At 35.5% G+C, this 19,383-nt stretch overlaps 1 long non-coding RNA gene across 1 annotated transcript in view; it reads right to left on the reverse strand.

Moving 5' to 3' along the window:
• Positions 1 to 19,308, reverse strand: part of LOC122487951 — a 40,054-nt gene extending 20,746 nt beyond the window's left edge. The window contains exon 1 of the long non-coding RNA XR_006298515.1: positions 19,120 to 19,308. This is a non-coding gene — a long non-coding RNA (uncharacterized LOC122487951). The remainder of the gene's footprint in view (positions 1 to 19,119) is intronic.
• Between the last annotated feature and the right edge of the window lie 75 nt (positions 19,309 to 19,383).

Below are 19,383 nucleotides of genomic sequence, written 5' to 3' on the forward strand. Positions count from 1 at the left end.
AAATACTAACATCTAGGTAACAACAACAAAAAATAGCTCAGGAAGATTAGGGGGACTGGACACAAAGGAGTCCATGCTTCAGAGATTAACAAAATTTCATTAAAATTGCTAGTTATCACATACAAGAATTCAATATTCACCAAGAAACAGGCTCCCTATTTTATGAATATAGCCAGAAAAATCTAACAAGAGCACAGGAAGGAGGCCTGTCAGAATAACAGCCAAAACAAATAAGCTTTAGTTAGGCTGGTGGTAGACTGACTGAATAGCTACACACTCCCCACCATCTTACACCTCCCTAAAGGGACGGGGGAAACTTGCACCTACCTAGAAGTTCACAGAAGATCTAATGACAGAGAGGAGCTCCAAGTGATTTTCTTTGTAAAGAAGATTAATTCAGCTAGGATGTGTTTTGTTTGTGGCTTTCTCTGCAAAAACACTAATATCAGCGCTGTTATTGGATCTTAGTAGGAAACAGTGGCAAAACAGCAGAATATAATCAGCCTGGTGAAGGGGAAGAGAGTACATATGGATGTGAAAAGTCAGTTCCACTTGAGGATTTTACAGGAACTGTCCTGTTCAGTCTGAGGAGGTGCCACACTACTACTAACAAAAGCTGTTCATGTGCTGATTGGCTGAGAGAGATTCTACTGTCTAGGTTTAGGAGAAACTGCAAGTATAGTTTTTTTAGTATTGATAGTTATTTATTTAAGTTACATGAATGTAAAACACTGAAATACCAAATTTTCAATATCATATTAAGAAGTATTAGAGAGAATGGTTATATTCACTATAGCCAATGCACCATACTAGAGAAAATCACACACCTTGTTCAGGAGTGTGACCTCACCTCTTTTGTGGAGGACTTCCCAGCCACATAATTAAAGCCTTAAAGCTGTGCTAGACCTTTTGTTTTTAAATGTTTGTTTGTTTGTTTGTTTGTTTAGAGCTAGTGGGGGAGAGGCAGAGAGAGAGAGAGAGAGAGAGAGAGAGAGAGAGAGAGAGGGAGAGAGAATCCCAAGCAGGCTCCATGCTGATAGTTGGGCTCAATCTCTTGACCAACCATGAGACCATTAACTGAGCCAAAATCAAGAGTCAGACACATAACTGACTGAGCCACCCAAGCGCCCCTGTGCTGGACCTTTAATACAGTAAGTCCATTTCCAGAAACTTACCTTACAGAAACATTCAGATGTTGTCAAAGGGTGTTAATATAGTGTGTTAATCAAACAAATTAAGTTAAACAAACTAAGCATGCATTAATTCAGAAATGGTTGAAAAAAGTAATAGATTATCCATGTAATGAAATACTGTTAGTAGGTACAAATAATGATGAAATTTCATTTATTTCTCCATTCACCAAACAAACATTTAAGTGCTTATAATATTCTAGACACTGTTCTATAAACTAGGCATACATAAATAATAAAACAGAAAAAAAAACCCTGCCTTTCTGGAGCTTACATTCCAGCTGAAGAGACAGAAGAAATACACAACAGTTAAGTAAATATACATAGCATATACATAGTATATTATATATATGTGTGTGTGTGTGTGTGTGTGTGTGTGTGTACACACACACACATACACACACACATAATATACATAGCATATTAGTACTAAAAAGAAAAATAAAGCAGGGAAATGGGATGGTGGGATTCATGATAGGGTGGCTGAAGCACCCATAAAGAGAGTGCAATTTGCATCAAGATGTAGGTCAGAGAAAAAATTACAAGGATATCTGAAAGAATATGCTATTACACAGAGGGAACAGCTAAAACTGATGTCCCTAAAGAACAACAAGGGGTCAGTATGGGCACAGAGGTGTTAGCAAAAGGTGACTCCTTAGGAGATGAGCTCAGAGAGGAAAAGAGGTGCTAGTGAAGAAGTTTAGCCATTGGAGAAGATAAAACAGAGAAGTAATGGGCTCTCTCTAAATGTTATAAGATTGCTGTGTTAAAAATAAATTAGAATGAGCTAAAGTTAGAAGGAAGGAGAACAATTATAAATATTATGTGATAATCTAAGCAAGAGATAAAGATGCTTGGGCCTGGATATAGCCTGGGAGGTGGTAAGTGGTAAGATTCAGGGCTTATTTGAAAAAGCAATAGCATTTTTATCAAATCAGATGTAGGATATCAGTAAAAGAATTCAAAGATGACTTGAAAATTTATTTCTGGAATAACAGGAAAGATAGAGTTACCACTTACTGAGAAAGGGAAGATGAGTAGGTCTGCCAGATAATATCAATCAGATTCGAATGTCCACTTTGAAGTTTTGAATCTTAGGTTTGAGATGCCTATAAAATCTCCAAATAGAGATGTCAAGTAGTCAGTTGTATGTATTACTCAGGAAATCAGAGGTAGAGGCCAGCCTGGAGAGTTACATTTGGGAGATGCTATCTTGTAAATGGTATTTAAAGTCATTGGACTATATATGAGCACCAAGGGAATGGTTATAGAGAGACAGGAGAAGAGGTATAAGGACTGAGCCCAATAAAACTCTGAGGTTTAGAGACTGTGGGATTGAAGAGAAATTAATAAAGGAGAGCAAGAAGGAGCAGGGAGAAAAATAAAACCAGAAGTAGCTCTGGAAGCCAAATGAAGACAGAGGCTCAAGAGAAATAAGGATCTACAATGTCAAGTAAAGGTCAAGTAAAATGAGGAATAAGGACTGCACACTGAATTAGAAGTTAGTAGTGATCTTGTCATAGAACAGTTATAATAGAATGGATATAAAAATCTAACTGAATCTATATTTATTGATATGTAACATTTTTAAAGCCTATTTAAGGGAAAACTGGGGTTTAAAACAGTACATATGTGAAAATTACAGCATAAATTCCTTAAATATATATATATATATATATATATATATATATATATATATATATATAAATACACACACACACACACATACACATATATATGTGTGTGTGTGTGTGTGTGTGTAAACATATGTTGTATATGTGGTATTAAAATGCATATACAGGAAAAGTATAAAATAAAATCCACAAAGATTTAAAAGGACTATTCTTCATCAAGTGATATATTAAATTCTTTATTCTGTTTTCTCTGTAGCTTTTTTCTAGTAAGTATCTATTACTCTTGCAGTCAAGGGGGTGGAAAAAGCCTAAGCAATTTCCTAAAAAATAAAATGCACCCTGAAATAATAAGATAATCTGCATTATGGTAAAAATATCTATAAGATAAAGAATGAGCTAAAATGATTTTTGCTTCCTTTTAAACAAGGAAATTTTTTGGAAAATGTTTGGTTGTAAAATACATTTGTATTTAAACACTTAAAGTAAGTTCAGAGAACTCTTTATTCTTACACAGTTAATTATTATTTAGTAAAGAGTGTTCTTTTACTTAAAAATAAAAATCTGATTTCAATTGCTCTTAATGGTCTAAAAAGATGCCGCATTTAAAAAACTCATAAGAATATGCATTAGAAAGTTGTAATTTTATTCTTTTTCCTTACAAATTCATTCTTCTTTATTTTTCCCATAGCTCAATAAGTGTTTAAGATATAAGACTTATATTTTATACATGTTCATAGTGATACTTCAGGAATGCCTCAGTTTACCAAAAAATTCTCAAACATAATCACAACCCAGGAAGCAGCTGTATCCCATTTCCAAAGGAGGAAAAAAAAATACATCATGCTGAATTGTTTAAAAGAAGTAATATAGTGGTGAATTTTTTTCTTGTGATTTAGTTTGAAATACTGTGCCTAAAATGCTGAGCTTGAAGTCCCATAAAGCTTGGTATGCTTTGCAAAAAGCACTCCCAGCTTAATTTAGGCCAGGCCTCCTTTTGCTTTGAAGGAACAAAAAAGAAACATTAACTGTTCCTGGCCTTCTTAGGAATTGACTCAAGATTTCCTCAGTGGTCACAGTGATGTTCATAGCCAACAGAGTTACTTTGTGAATGAATGAATGAATGAAAGAAGAGATGAAATCAAAGGAAGACAGTTATTTATCTTAACACAATATAAAGGCTTTCTTGTAAATGTAAAGGCTTGCAGTCATATTTGTCTTTCATGCAAGATCATTTCTTTTCAAAGCTACACACATGTGCTACTACATTTAGATCAAGTATCACTGTGCTGTATCACCTGTATAAAAACTAATATAGGACAAATTCAAAGAAAATATTTTTATGTTTACTCTTCAGTCCAAATAATACAAATGGAGCTTCAGTCTTACTCTTGTACTTCTTGTTTTCTCTCATAACAACTACCTTTTCCTCTTCTCTTGTAGTCACTCTGAAAATAAACTGTACTCTGATATTCCCATTATCTTAGCACAGAAAAATAATATTAGTGGCAAGTAACTATGTATCATTTTTACCTTTCTTCTGTAGAGGAAAAGTTCAAATTTGAAAAGCAATCATATGAAATGTACATTCTAGGCTATAAAATAGTGTCTACAAATATAAAGCATTGGATTAATAGATAAAAAATCATTAAAAGGGATAATATGAAATATGTGAATAAATTTCATTGTTCAAAAGGAGCGCAGGAAGGAAAGAACAAAAGAACAAAAAAAAATAGAACAAATAAAGTAGAAAGATGATAGACTTAAATTTAACAGTGGCAACAATTATATTAAGTGTAAATGGACTAAACCCCCCTATTTGAAGGCAGAGATTTTTAGAGAAAATTTTCAAAAATATCAAACTATACACTGCTCATGTTGATAAAGTATAACAAAGTTAGAGTACTTAACTATCTGACTTTAAGGCATGTTATAAAGATACATTTTATAAGAGGCTATCTGATTTGGTATTGGCTTAAGTGCAATGGATCAGAACAGAGTCCAGAAATAGACCCAGAAATAGACCCATAAGTGGACTAAATATATACAGTCAGCATATTTTTGAAAATATGCTGAAGCTACTTACTGGAAGAAAAGAAAGTCTTTTCAACATGTGTAAAAGGAAAACTGGATAAACATATAAAAAATAAAAATAAAATGTGACCCAAACCTCAAAGCATATACACATGAAGTGAAACTATTAGTATAATGTAAAAATTGAAATGACCAAGTGCCCAGAAGTAAAAGAAATAAGAGAAATATATTTGCAAATGTAGGTACACAAAGAATTTTTAGAAATAAAATAAATTAACTTTAAAACAAATAATTGATAAGCTAGACTAAATCAAAATTCTTAAAATTCTGTTACAAAAAGGTACCACAACATGAAAGTCAAGCCATAGAATGAAAAAAATATTCACAGTATCTCACAAAGAATTTGTATCAACAATATAGAAAGAACTCCTAAAAATAATAATATAAAGACAAAAGAACAATTAAAAGTGGGTAAGAAACTTCAAAAACCCCGTATATACTTTTAGCATCAGGAGATGCAAATTAATACTACAAATAGGTGCTACATTACAAACACCACTGAAATTGCTAAGCTACATACACACACACACACACACACACACACACACACACATACAAACACTAATTCCAAATGTTGGACAAGATACAGACCAATTGGAATTCTCATACATTCATTGCTGGTGAGTATTTAAAATGTTACAACTGCTAAGAAATTGTCATTTTCTTATCAAAAGAAGCCAACATAATGGCCCAGTAATTTCTCTTCTGCATATATACCCAAGAGAAATTAAAGCATGTTTCTACAAAAGGATTTGTACAAGAATATCTATAGAAACTTTATTTATAATAGCCTAAAACTAGAAACAATCAATGTCTATCAACAGGTGAATGGGTAAATAAATAATGATATATTTATTCATCAATGAAAAAAGAAAACTGATACAAGATGAATCTCCAAGATTTTACATTTCGCAAAATAACCACAAAAGTGTGCATACTGCATTTTCCATTTATATAAAATTACGGAATATCAAAACTAAACTATAAGAATGGAGATAAGAATAGCAGCTGCCTGGTGGTGCAGGGGTAGAAATAGCCTGGTAAAGGAACAGGAGGGAACTTTTGAGATCAGTGGAAATGTTTTGTGTCTCGATTAACCTACTGGTTATGCGGGTGTATACATTTGTAAGAATCATCAAATTGTATACATGAAATATGTGCAATCTTAACTGTATTTAAGTTATACTTCAGTTTTTAAAATGTAATATTATTGGGGTGCCTGGGTGGTCCAGTCAGTTAAGCATCCAGCTCCTGGTTTAGGCTCAGGTCATGATCTCACAGTTACTGACATGGAGCCCTGTGCCAGGCTCTGCACAATGGCGTGGAGTCTGCTTGGGATTCTCTCTCTTCCTCTCTCTCTGCTGCTCCCCTGCTTGCGCTCTCTCTCTCTCTCTCTCTCTCTCTCTCTTTCCCTGTGTCTCAAAACAAATAAATGAACATTTAAAATGTGGTATTATGGAGCTCTAGCTGCAGAGGTTCACCTACTGGATTCAGAGATATTAAGCAACACAGTATCTCCTGTGACCGAGGTATTTTAAAGATAACTCTACCCATAGGATGTAGAGACAACAACCCTTTATAGCAATGCAGTATATAGGATTTTAAAACAACCAACCTCCTTTTTTTTGCCTTAAAATATAGCTTTGAGGTAGGTAGACAGATGTTATTATTCATATCATAAATGAGGAGAATGAGGGGGCACCTGGGTGGCACGGTCAGTTAAGCATCTGACTCTTGATCTCAGCTCAGGTCATGAGATCACAGTTCGTAAGTTTAAGCCCCACATGGGGCTCTGTACTGATGTTGCAGAACCTGCTTGGGATTCTGTCTCTACTTCTCTCTGACCCTCCCCTGCTTGTGCTTTCTCTCTCTCTCTTTCTCAAAATAAATTTAAAAAAATTAAATTAAGAAAAAATGAGGAGAATGAGGCTTGCTCATGGACATAGGATTAGAAGGAGAGTCTCAGGTTTCTGACCACTAATCAATCCCGTTCTTATTTCACTATATCTATACAAAACAGTTGCCATCTTAAGGCACTGTTGGTTTTCCCCATTCAGTAATCAGCCACTGGGAGGCTAGGTTATAATGATCAATAACACAAGGCCTCTGTCCTCCAGGAAATTTTAGTTTATACTTACTGCTGCAGTACAATGTAGGAGGCCAACTGTTTTGGAAACCCTTTATAACATTGTGATGTGGATGCATTTTCCATAGTACTTGGTATGCTAAAATTAAAGGTGACATCTTGATCAATAATCTACCAGCATGTTCATTAAAAAAACAACACACTTTTAGACTTGTAATTCATCACTTGTTCAAATTTTCCAATATTGAATAGTATTTATTGCAACAGACCAAGCCACTAAATGTGTGCCTTTATTTCTCAACTGGAAGTAATGGCCTCAAAACCCCAGAAAGGAAACATTTGTTTTGGCCTTTTTTTAAGCTGTCCTTGTTGAGAGTATATGGACAGCTAGGAGAAGGAGGGATCCTGTCAAGTTTCCATAAAACCACCAAGCCTGACACGACAGAACAGTATGTTCCTTTTGTTGGTTTTCACATTCCTTGAAACTTGGAAGTGATGACAGGAAGAAAGGTTTATCAGTAAAGAAACGGGAAAGTTATCTTAGAATAATCAGAAGCCTGATTCTCCTGCATAATATTTTTATCTAATAAAATAGGTTCAATTTCACTGTGAAAATTAGAGCAATCTTAATTGCTTTTAAATAGTGACTTCACCAAAGATATCATTCAGTCCTAATGTTTATTTTACATTATGTCCTAATATTTAGAATTATGCTTAAGTTTGCATTTTGAACTTCACAGAAGAGAATATACCTACTGTAACCTTTTAACTTATTTCAACATATTAAAATTCATAGCTTTTAATCTGTAGAAAAAGAAAATGTTGATATTTTATATGGCCTTTCTGACAGATTACAAATATACCAAATTACTGTATAAATAGTGAGCTGTGGAGTAACTGAAAGCTTCACTTGTAAGTTTAATGAATGTCGAGAGTAATTTTTATTTAACATTTTAGAGGAGGTTAATACCATATTTATTATTCATTTTTCATCTAAAATGTGGTTTGCAATTAGTCTGCAGAGTAAAACACTTAAACTCTAAATTTTATCATAAAAATAACAAAAATGAAAATGAAAATAAAGAAAGATTTAAATAATATTCAGTAAGAAAATCAGTGGGTGTGGGAATTACAAGATTTAATCGAAATGATTAGAAATACGAATATATTGAATAACCTGTTAAATCTAGCAGCCAGACTAAAGGAGATGGTGATCAAAAGGAGAAACAGTTTCCATTCCAAGTTTCATCACTAGTTAGATATCTGAGGTAAAAAAAAAAAAATAATAATGATAATTTTAGAATGACAGGAGGATCCAAAGGATCACTGAAGGAATTTTCTCCGACAGTAAAGACCCTAACAATTGATCTTACAGCCTCCATCTGATCACTTATATTAATGAGAACTCATGGCTTTATGAAAGAGATGTTACATTTTCTATAAATTATCTGAGAATACTTCAGTTTAAATAAAGTGATATAAATGTGCGTATTAGTTTTAATCTGTGCCTGAGGGATGATGAGTTAAGGTAAAGAATTTTACTGAAAATTACACACCCCAAGGATGGTTAACTACTGCTTGGAAAGTCCTCATCAGAATTCTCCATTGCAGAATGATGATCATAATCAATTCAATCATCCTGAGTCTTGATCCCTGCTTAGTATCAGATAGTATTGTAATTATCATTAAGAAAATTAGAATATTTTTCTGGGACAAAATGAGCACTGTATAAGATAATATGGTCTCCGTCGCTCCTCATCAGGGAAATACAAATCGAAACCACACTCAGATACCACCTCACGCCAGTCAGAGTGGCTAAAATGAACAAATCAGGAGACTATAGATGCTGGAGAGGATGTGGAGAAACGGGAACCCTCTTGCACTGTTGGTGGGAATGCAAATTGGTGCAGCCACTCTGGAAAACAGTGTGGAGGTTCCTCAGAAAATTAAAAATAGACCTACCCTATGACCCAGCATTAGCACTGCTAGGGATTTACCCAAGGGATACAGGAGTACTGATGCATAGGGCCACTTGTACCCCAATGTTTATAGCAGCACTCTCAACAATAGCCAAATTATGGAAAGAGCCTAAATGTCCATCAACTGATGAATGGATAAAGAAATTGTGGTTTATATACACAATGGAATACTACTTGGCAATGAGAAAGAATGAAATATGTCCTTTTGTAGCAACGTGGATGGAACTGGAGAGTGTTATGCTAAGTGAAATAAGTCATAGAAAGAAAGACAGATACCATATGTTTTCACTCCTATGTGGATCCCGAGAAACTTAACCAAAGACCATGAGGGAGGGGAAGGAGAAAAAAAAAAGTTAGAGAGGGAGGGAGCCAAACCATCAGAGATCCTTAAAAACTGAGAACAAACTGAGGGTTGATGGGGGGTGGGTGATGGGTATTGAGGAGGGCACCTGTTGGGATGAGCACTGGGTGTTGTATGGAAACCAATTTGACAATAAATCTCATATTAAAAAATAAATTAAAAAAAGATAACATGGACTGATCACTTCTGCTTTGGGTTGACTGAGGTATAAAAATCTTGGTTAGTTCAACTTCTCAAAATTGTGTCCTGTGCCTAGGGTTACACCCCTCATTTTGATTAGCAGACAAACACAATTTTGCTACTGGATTATTGTCACATTTGCCTCACAGGACTCTTTTGTTTAATTGTAGGAGTGCCCAAAAGAACAAAGAAACTCTATCCAGTTTGCAAGTGGAATTCCTGACCTGTATATACTTGCTAATAAATATATGTTGGTGGCATTTAGCCTGAGACTTGCTTGTGTCATAAAACAGCAAATAGTGGCAAGGTACTGGAGGCTACAGACACAAAAGGAATCCAATAATTATTTTTTTCCAGCTTTATTGGGATATAATTGACATATAAAATTGTGTAAGTTTAAGGTACACAATGTGATGATTTGATACGTGTATATATTGCAAAATTATTTTCACAATAGAGGAACCCAATAATTCTGAAAGACTAAATCAGTTTAGATAAGTTTACAACAGCAGCCTACTCTGTTTTTTTATTTTTGTGTTAATGTCTTAGAATAGCATTTATTAATTTGCAAAGAGAATATCAAATTTTAAGTGAACCAGAACATGTATTATTAGCTGATGAACACATTACCCCTTCTGGTTTTATAGCTCCCAAAGGAAATATTCTTTATATTGAGCTGACACTGACTTCTGTAAAACTTCCATGCATTTATCATGGTTTTCGCCTTCCGGGCCACACACATAAGCCTAATCCCTCTGAAAGAGAGCTAAACTTTTAAACATAAACTCGAAGTAGAAGACCCAGAACATGACTTAATTTTTCTATTTTGACTGAGACCTCACTTTCCAGTACCGTATAAAATTCAGTCACAGCCAATTTGTTTACCCTTTCCGAATCACGTGAAAACCCCAGGACCTCACAAAAGTTAGCCCATTCAGGGAGTCCTTTCTGGTCTTTAATCCATATGTGTCCCTTCTGATTTACTCATTATTTAAGGCCAACTGATTGCTTGAAGAAGGCTGCTCCTGTGCAAGGTGGGGACCCTAGGATACATGCCATGGGCCCCAGACCTGGTGCTTAAGGTAGGACCTTTCTAGTTGCACCAAACAATTCTACTCTGATATTCTGCCACTTCCCTGGAAAAAAAGTATCTTGGGAATTCTTGCTACTGATAGAATTCCAAATCTTGGCCAGCTTCTCACTATGAGAAACATCCCTAGCTCCAGGAATTTCTGCTCCCTGTTCTCCAAGAAGTCTATCCTTCTACACAAGCCTATACATACCCTTTACCTTCATCAGACAACGCTTTATCATTTCCTTCCCTCTTGTTCTCCACCACCATCCCCCCCAGAGGCAGTTAATTTTCAGATCCTTTTAAACACAGATTAGTTTTATCTGCTCTCAAATTTGTATAAATTGAATTATACAATGTATATTCTTTTTTGGGTGTGTCTAAAGCTCCTTTCACTTAGCAGAATGTTTTTTTATAATTCTTCCATATTTTTTAATTGGAAATTCATTATTTTGTATTCTATTCTAGTGTAGTAATATTTCATTATATGGATATATCAGAGTTTCATTCAGTCTTCTATTTATGAACATTTGGATCATCTCCAGTTCTTAACTACTACAAAAAGCGTGTTGCGAACATACTTAAAAATTTTTTCTTGGCTAAATACATTGGAGTAGAATTGCTAGGTCATAGGTAGATACATGTTTAGTGTTATAAGAAACCATTAGACCTTTATAGAAAGGGTTCATACTGTTTCGCGTTCTCACTAAAAATGAGTTTATCCACATCTCCATCAACATTTTATGTCATCAGTCCTTTTAGTATTAACCATTCTGTTAAGTATTTAGTAGTATTTCATTATGGTTTGAGGTCTATCTTGTCTCACATATCTGTGTCTTTCCATATTTTTAATTTCAACTATAAGCCATAGTGAAACTATGCCCTGTGTCTCCAAGTTTCAAATCTTCAAATATTAAGAAGCACCCCAGTTGGAAAATTTAGACAGACCTCCTCTTATTTATGAAAACTGAAACAGGAGTATAAATGGAGATCAACATACCATAGTCTAATATTTTAAACTTCTAAATCAAACACGTAAGCTATTATTTAAACATGTTATATCTTCCTACCTCGACATACCTACTTTACAATGACGCAGGGATGCAGATTCAAAGTTCACACTTAAAGGTGGAAATGTAGGGAAGCCAGTCTGCTGCCCTCTGGCCTCCAATGTATCTCAGGCCTGGCTGTCTCCCACCCACCATGAGGTTTCCCCAAGCACATAAATGTGGACAGGACAGGCATCCTAGTTTTATTCTTATTTCAACACAGAGCTTCCCCACCACCACCCCTTGGGTCTAGAGAAGTATATCTCAGTACAGTAATCTGGAAGTAGGCTGAGGAACGATGGGCAGGCACCAGGAGAATGAGTCAGAAAGGGAGAATGTGGACATTAGGTGGGGATATCCTCTGACCCTTCTCCCCCTCAAAGCCTTGCTTTTGGAGAAGAGTACACAGAGGCAGAGACCCTTCTTGTAAAAATCTGAATTTAATATACTGACAACACCCATTTTATTTGCTACTACAGTTTCTTTTTACTATTTGCTTGAGTGACAACAACTTCTTACTAAGTCACCACTTTTGCTACAGATTCTGTTGGCAGATTCTGAAGGGACCTATCATTTCCTCAGCCACCCTAGTCTTCCCCCAGTATTTGACTATGATGTTTTCCAATGAAAACAGGAAGGAAAAACAAAACAAATTGACAAACACAGAAGATGCCAAAGCTTGGAAATGGATATGGATCTACTTCCGAAGACATTTTATGGCTGATATTTAGGGAGAGATTAGTGAGAGAATCAAAGTAAGTAAACAGAGAAAAATAATACACCACCCACCGCACACACGCACACACATCTGCCAAAATTATATACAGTTGGATCATTTAGAAATGCTTCAGAAAATATTAATCATAGTTAATGTGATTGAACCCTGCTTATATATGTAAGTCACTGCTCTAAAGGCTTTATGTGTATTACTTATATATCCTTATGTATTATTATCATCTCCATTTTATAGATGGGGAAACTGAGGCACAGCGAGGGTAAGTTAAAAGCATGGCTCCAGTTTTCTCACTAGGCAGTCACAAACGCAGATTCAAATCCAGACAGTCTGTGTAGAATCCACAGAGTTGGCCAAGAGGTTATGCTGGGTAGGTCTATGTGTTGGACATTTTATGAGGTGTTTTATATAGATTAGCTAATTCAAACTGTGACATAGGTATAATGATCTCTGCTTGACAGATGAGAAAATAGAGGCTAACTAATTTGCCAAAATTATAAAACTAGTAAATGGCTGAACTGGGTTTTACTAACTTACCAAAGTTATTTAATAAGTGCCTGAGCTTAGTTTCAAAATTGATTAAATTATATTCTGGGCATATGGCATAGGAGGGCAACATATAATCTATATTTTTAGTGTGTTTTTTCGTGTGTTTTTCCTTTTCAATTTACACATAAAGGAATAAAATTCATGTCTGGGCACTTCTTTTACATGGAGCACTTCATCTTTTAACAATGCCTGATAAATGAACCATTGCTGTATCTTGCCATAGGGAAGGAAGATGTGATTTGATTTGATTTTCAGCTCTGCAGCCTAAACCAAATGTAAGGTTTTGGAAAGTGCATTATAACTGGTATTAACTGTATTTGATTTTTTTTTTCGGGGAGAAAAACATTTTCCTTCTTACACATCCATTAAGTATTAAACACATTATTTCATTTCTATATAAACCTATGGATAAGATAACCTAGTGATTTCATATTTCCCTGTGAACGCAATAAAATCTGAAGAAAAACTGAAGAAAAATATCTGTACCAAATCATTCAATATGCATTCCTCAGTACATTCCAGAGCCTGGAGCACATATAGGAAAGTGTGGAAAAAATGACTGCCTGAACTCTCCTACTTAGAAAGATTTAATTTTCCTTCTGAGCCCTTAGTGTGAGCATAGGTGCGGTATTTTATTATACATCTGTCACACGTTTTCAAGTTGCCACTGAATTGAGCATGTGCTTCTTGAATGTAAGAGGGCTTAGAAAACTAGAAAAGATTCTTAAAGGAAGCGGCGTACTTTCTATCCCTTGACAGAGAGATATTTGCACATGTAAGCGTAAACTGAGACCTATCCAACAGCTTATGACCTTGCTCCTCAATGCACCACTTTTATGACAACGAGTCTTACTTGAAGCAATATTTATTGACTAATTATTCTGGTTAAATTATGTTTTTCAAGTTTTACACTAAAATTCATTTTTCACAAGCCTTGCGAATACTAGGAGGTTTGAGGAGAGAGTCCTTCCACCTATGGGGGGGCATCAGTAATATTCTGAGTCTGGAGATTCGAAAAAGAAAAGCAAAGACAATAACAGGAAACTCGATGGCTCCTTTAAAATAAGGATCTCTGTGGAGGACTACTTCAAATGAGAATTCTGTATCAGTACACGTGTAGGTTTCTTATCCTTGGGGATGATATTGTTGTTGTAGAGTGTGAATGTTAGTAGGTGTGTTATACTTTCCCTAAATGCTCCTCATAACCATGCTGTAAAATGCCAATGCATATTGTTGCAAACTTTATCTGTGCTGTTTGTTTAGCTTTGGAACTTGGCTTTCCAAGAATGTTTCAGCAATGCATGGGAGGGCCCTGGCGAGTATAGACCCCACACAGCTGTTGGCAATGAGGGTGCCAGGGCACAGCCCCTAAGGAGCAGGAAGTTACTCCCACATATTTGGCAGTCCTGCGGGGGCATGGAGCCCCTAGGCAACCTGGCCACCCCAAGTCCCTTCCTAAATGATAGGGTCTCTTTCAAAGGATGGGGGCCAGGATCTCCGGTGGCAAGGCTTAGAAATGAGCACTTGAAGCAAAGGGAGATGAGAAGGAAAACAAATAGGCTGTGGCGTCCTTGCCAGCACCAACAGGGATGGAGAAATCCTTTAGCTTGCTGGCTTGGGAAAAAAAGGGACTTCAAGGTGAAGAATGTTTTTCTTTTGTTTAGTGTTTGAACTCTGCCCTGCTTTGACTTGTGATTTATATGGCACTGTGGTTTTTTTTATTGTTGTTCTTTGTGGCTTAATTTTTTTTTTTAAGAAACAAAACCAAAGTCAACAAGAAATAAAAACAAAGATTACCCTTCAGACTATCATACGGTTATATAGGAAACATTTTTGAAATTAACTTAAAAAATTTATCGGGGAGAAAAACACTACGTTGAGGATCTGCTACATGCTTAAAAACTGTTAAAACATGTATTATTCCATTTGGTGCTCATGATTACACCAATAAAATATTTATTTTTAGCTCTGTTTTGCTAATATAGAAATTAAGGTATGAAGCACTTTACACTGTAAAGTGAATTGTGTGCATTTTTCCTCATTATTATTAAATAGTTTTGTCACATAGGAATATCTTACACCAAATACAGATTGAGCTATTTTCCAGAAAATTCCATTGTCAGTTGCATAATCTCTATTTAACAGTATTTCTATGGAGATTTAAGTTTCCAACCTATCTGATTACACAGTTAGAATTAAATACTATGACAGAATTTTTAAAAAGAATTAAATTAGGAGACTCTCTAGATTGTTGAGTCATGCACTGCTCGCAGTAGTCACTGGCCACATATAGCCACATTAATTTGAATTAACGAAAATTAAATGAAATGAGAAAATTGCATTCATTAGTAAAACTAATTAACTATTTAATTAACTATTTTAATTAACTACATTTCAAGTGCTTAATAGCCACATGTGGCTAGTGGCTACCATGTTGGATAGTACAGGTCACAGTATCTTTATCATCACAGAAAGTTTTACTGACCAGTGATGCTGTATTCCTCATCACTTTACATTTCAGATGAAAAGGCAAAATTCCAGAGTTACTGTTTGTATAACAAATAACTCTGGTGGCTGGGTTAGCATTTGTGGAAAGCCTTATTTTTATGACTTCAGGAAATACTAGCTTTAATATATCGAGTGCCATTTTTCATTTTCTTCTTATATTTATCTCTTCATTCATTAAGCCTGTTTTTTTATTGAATGGTAAGTTGCAAGAGGAGTGAGCTGTTCAAGCGAAGGTAATAGTGCCATTAAAGGGAGAAGATAGGATATAATAGGGTGGTTTGAGATACCCATAAGTGCCCAGTTTTGCTAAATTATAAGGAACCTGTTGAATAGTTTCCATATTGGTTACTCTTATGTATCAACTTGACTGGGCCAAGGTGCCTGGATATTTGGTCAAACATTACTCTGAAAGAGATTTACATTTAAATTGATTGATTTTGAGTAAAGTAGACTGTCCTCCATAATGTGGGTGGGCCTCATCCAGTCAGGTGAAGGTATGAATTAAACAAAAGGCTGACCTCCCTCAGCAAGAGGGAATTCTGCAACAGACTGCCTTTGGACTTCATCTGCAACAATTCTTCTTTCATGTGTCTTCAACCTTGACAGCCTTTGCACTTAGAGTGTAAAACTGGCTAAGCCCTGGGTGTCTAGTCTGCCAGCCTACTTGGCAGATATTGAATCTGTCAAACTCTACAATTACCTGAGCTGCTTTCCTAAAATAAGTTTGTTTCTAGATATACACACCTATTCAGTTTCTCTGGAGAACCTTAATAGAGGGATGGCATAAAGGTAACAGAGGCAATTTGCAGTAGGAACCATTCACAAATTTTTAGTAGAAGAAAGACAAGATAGAACTGTGTTTTAAGAGAATGAATCATGTGATGAATTGTAAATTGCATTGAGGGCAAAACACACGGTACAGAAAGGAGAGAATGTAATAGAGGTTAATACGGGTTCAAGAACAGAAGTGACATTGTGATTCAGAGGGATGGAATAGATAGAAGAGCATGTAAGCTTTGGGGTCATACTGATCTGGATTTGAAACCCCAACTCTTTTCTTTCTTATTTGTTTGAGCTTAAGTAAGTTCCAGAAACTCTTTCCTTATCTGAAAAATGGAACTAATCATAATATCAACTTCATGACTGGAAGAGTAGAATAAATGAAACATTACTTCTGTAATGTAAGGTTCTCTGTATCTCATATAGTAACAACAAAATACTTGCTCTTTACATATACAGGTATATATGTATATATATATATATATTTAGTTAGGTATATATGTACATACATATAAATGATAGGACACAGAGAGCTAGTGTGTGTGTATATACACATATACGCAAGCTCTAACATGTGGACACACATATGTGCTATTATATATATGTACATATATATAATATATATAAATTACATGGCAAAATGATTTCAAGTTAATATTTTAATAATTTAGAAGTTTGGATAAGAAGTTAAAAGAAAGGGAGGAAATTTCAAGTTTAGGTGACGTGGACAAAAGGCACCATTAACAGAAATAGGAAAAGGAATGGCTGTTTGGGGGTAGAAGTTGAAGAAGGATAATAAACTTGAGGTTCGTCTTGGAACATTTTAGATTTGATGTTAAAGGAGAGCCAAGGAAGAAAATGTTTAGGTGGTCAGAAGTGCCATGTGCCTGGGCGCTCAGTCAAGTTAAGCCTCCGACTCTTGATTTCATCTCAGGTCATGATCTCATGTTTCGTGGGATTGAGCCCTTTGTCAGGCTCTGCACTGACAATGTGGCGCCTGCTTGGGATTCTCTGTCTCCCTCTCTCTCTGCCCCTTCCCCCCAAATGGACACTCACTCTCTCTCTCTCTCTCTCTCTCTCTCTCTCTCTCTCTCTCTCTCAAAAATAAATAAACATTCAAAAAACAGGCTGTGAAAGATTAATAATACATCATAAAGTAATTGGGGTAAAGTAATGAAAAACCGCATCTTAATTCCAAACAAGTGAAATAACGCTATTCAGATTTTAATATATGAATATGTACATTTTATTAACATGAGGTAAAGACAAAAATTTTAATAAAATGGGAAAATATTGTATTTATAGTCATTTCTTCCAGTGCTTACACGAGTTAAAATACATTTATATGGCATTAAATTTGTACTGCATTTATTATGTTTCATCTCTGCAAAGCTTCAGATGAACTGTTGCTTTTTTGAAGTGGGTACATGTGTCAGATGTCAAGTACTATTAACTGGAATAGTGTGAAAAGTCATGGCCAGACATACGTTCATATTAGTGCTGATCACCTATTATATGTGTATTTCGTGACTCATTTACTTTACTTCTTCCTCAGAATATCCTTATTGGGTCAGTAATTATTCCCTAATTCATAGATGGTGTTCTAATTCCTTTGAGCATACATAGTTAGTAAGAATATAGTTTGATCTGAACCCAAATTTTATGTGGTTTTGACAGCACTTAGATGTGTGGACTACTTACCAGAAATAGTTTTTTTTACCCAGTGATTATACAAATTAAATATATTTCTCAGAAATGCCTCAAGAGCATTCTGTGGCTAAAGACTGTCTATTCCTTCTGGGTTCTGCTCAGTCACAGAGGAAGTTGTAATAAAAGTTCTCCCATGGTAAGAAATTTAATTTTATTTCAGCTACTGTCTCCTCCCACTGTCTAAAAAGTTTATGTACCACAGACCATAAAAAACACAACCGAAGACAGAGACTCACAGGACAGGGCTGAGGTAATCTGTGTTCTGCAAACACTCTTCCTATACACCATTTGTACAAACGCACAATAAGACTTTTTAAACATCTGTTTTTGAGGTTACTAAAACTGAAAACATCTACAGACTTCAAACAGCTTTGAAAACTCTAACACAATCTGCCATATTAGAAGCTAACACCAGTCAAAATACATTATCTTAAAGGAACCTATTCTTCTGTATTTTATTTGCAGAATTATTCTATTATCCATCAGTCTAGCACCAACTGTATTTACTATATCTGGGGACACTTTTTAGAATTAAAATAACATTATAAATTAAAGCAGATTGCATATTTATTGTCCCTTCACATTTTCAAGCTTTGACAAAAACCAGGCAAAGACCTTTGAAGATGGTCCAGAATCCTGCAACAGAGGGGAATGCGTCAGAAAATCAGCTTCGTGAGGTAGCAAAGTTCCTGGCTGCTCTGCGCTGGGGCCACAAATTGGCTAATGGGCAGTGCAGGCAAGTGACCACTTACAAAAAGCACTCTGACAGGTGACTCTCAAAAGTGACTGGAAGGTGACCCCAGCAAGAATGTAATTTGTTCCTACTCGATCATCGTTCATAGGATTGACCTATAGGTGAAATCTGACAAATTTCCCTGTAAATGAAATATTCCAAATCTCACACAAATTCTTGAAAACTCCATTTCAACCCATAAAAATATCAAAAGAAATTATAAAAATAAAACACAAATATATGCCTTTAACATACTCATTAAGGTCCTCAGCAATAAGAGCACAAGGAGTATCTGTTGTTCTCTTGAGGTGACCCCGCATGGGCTTCTGGATGCCTCCTGGATGGGAGCCGGTCACCAGAAAGACAAGCCATAATTTGAAGCTTGGAATTCTCAGCCCTCCACCTTCCATTCTCCAGAGAGGAGACGGGAGTTGAAAACAGAGTTAAAACTTGATCATTCCTACCTGAGAAGGCCTCCGTAAAAATCCCAGTAGTATGGGATTTGGGAGTTTCCAGGTTGGTGAACCAGAACGCTGCCATGTGCCACTGGCCAGACCCCAAACTCCGTGTGGACAGAAGCTCCTTTGTTGGGGACCTGGCCCTGTATAATTCTTCACTGGGTTTTTGTTTTTTATCCTTTTTTAATAACCCAGTAATCTAGTGAGTAAAATTAAATAATTAATTAATAAAATACTTTTTAAGTAAAACCAAATAGAATATAAGTCAAT

Source organism: Prionailurus bengalensis, chromosome A2, assembly GCF_016509475.1.
Source record: "Prionailurus bengalensis isolate Pbe53 chromosome A2, Fcat_Pben_1.1_paternal_pri, whole genome shotgun sequence".
Taxonomy (NCBI): Eukaryota; Metazoa; Chordata; class Mammalia; order Carnivora; family Felidae; genus Prionailurus; species Prionailurus bengalensis.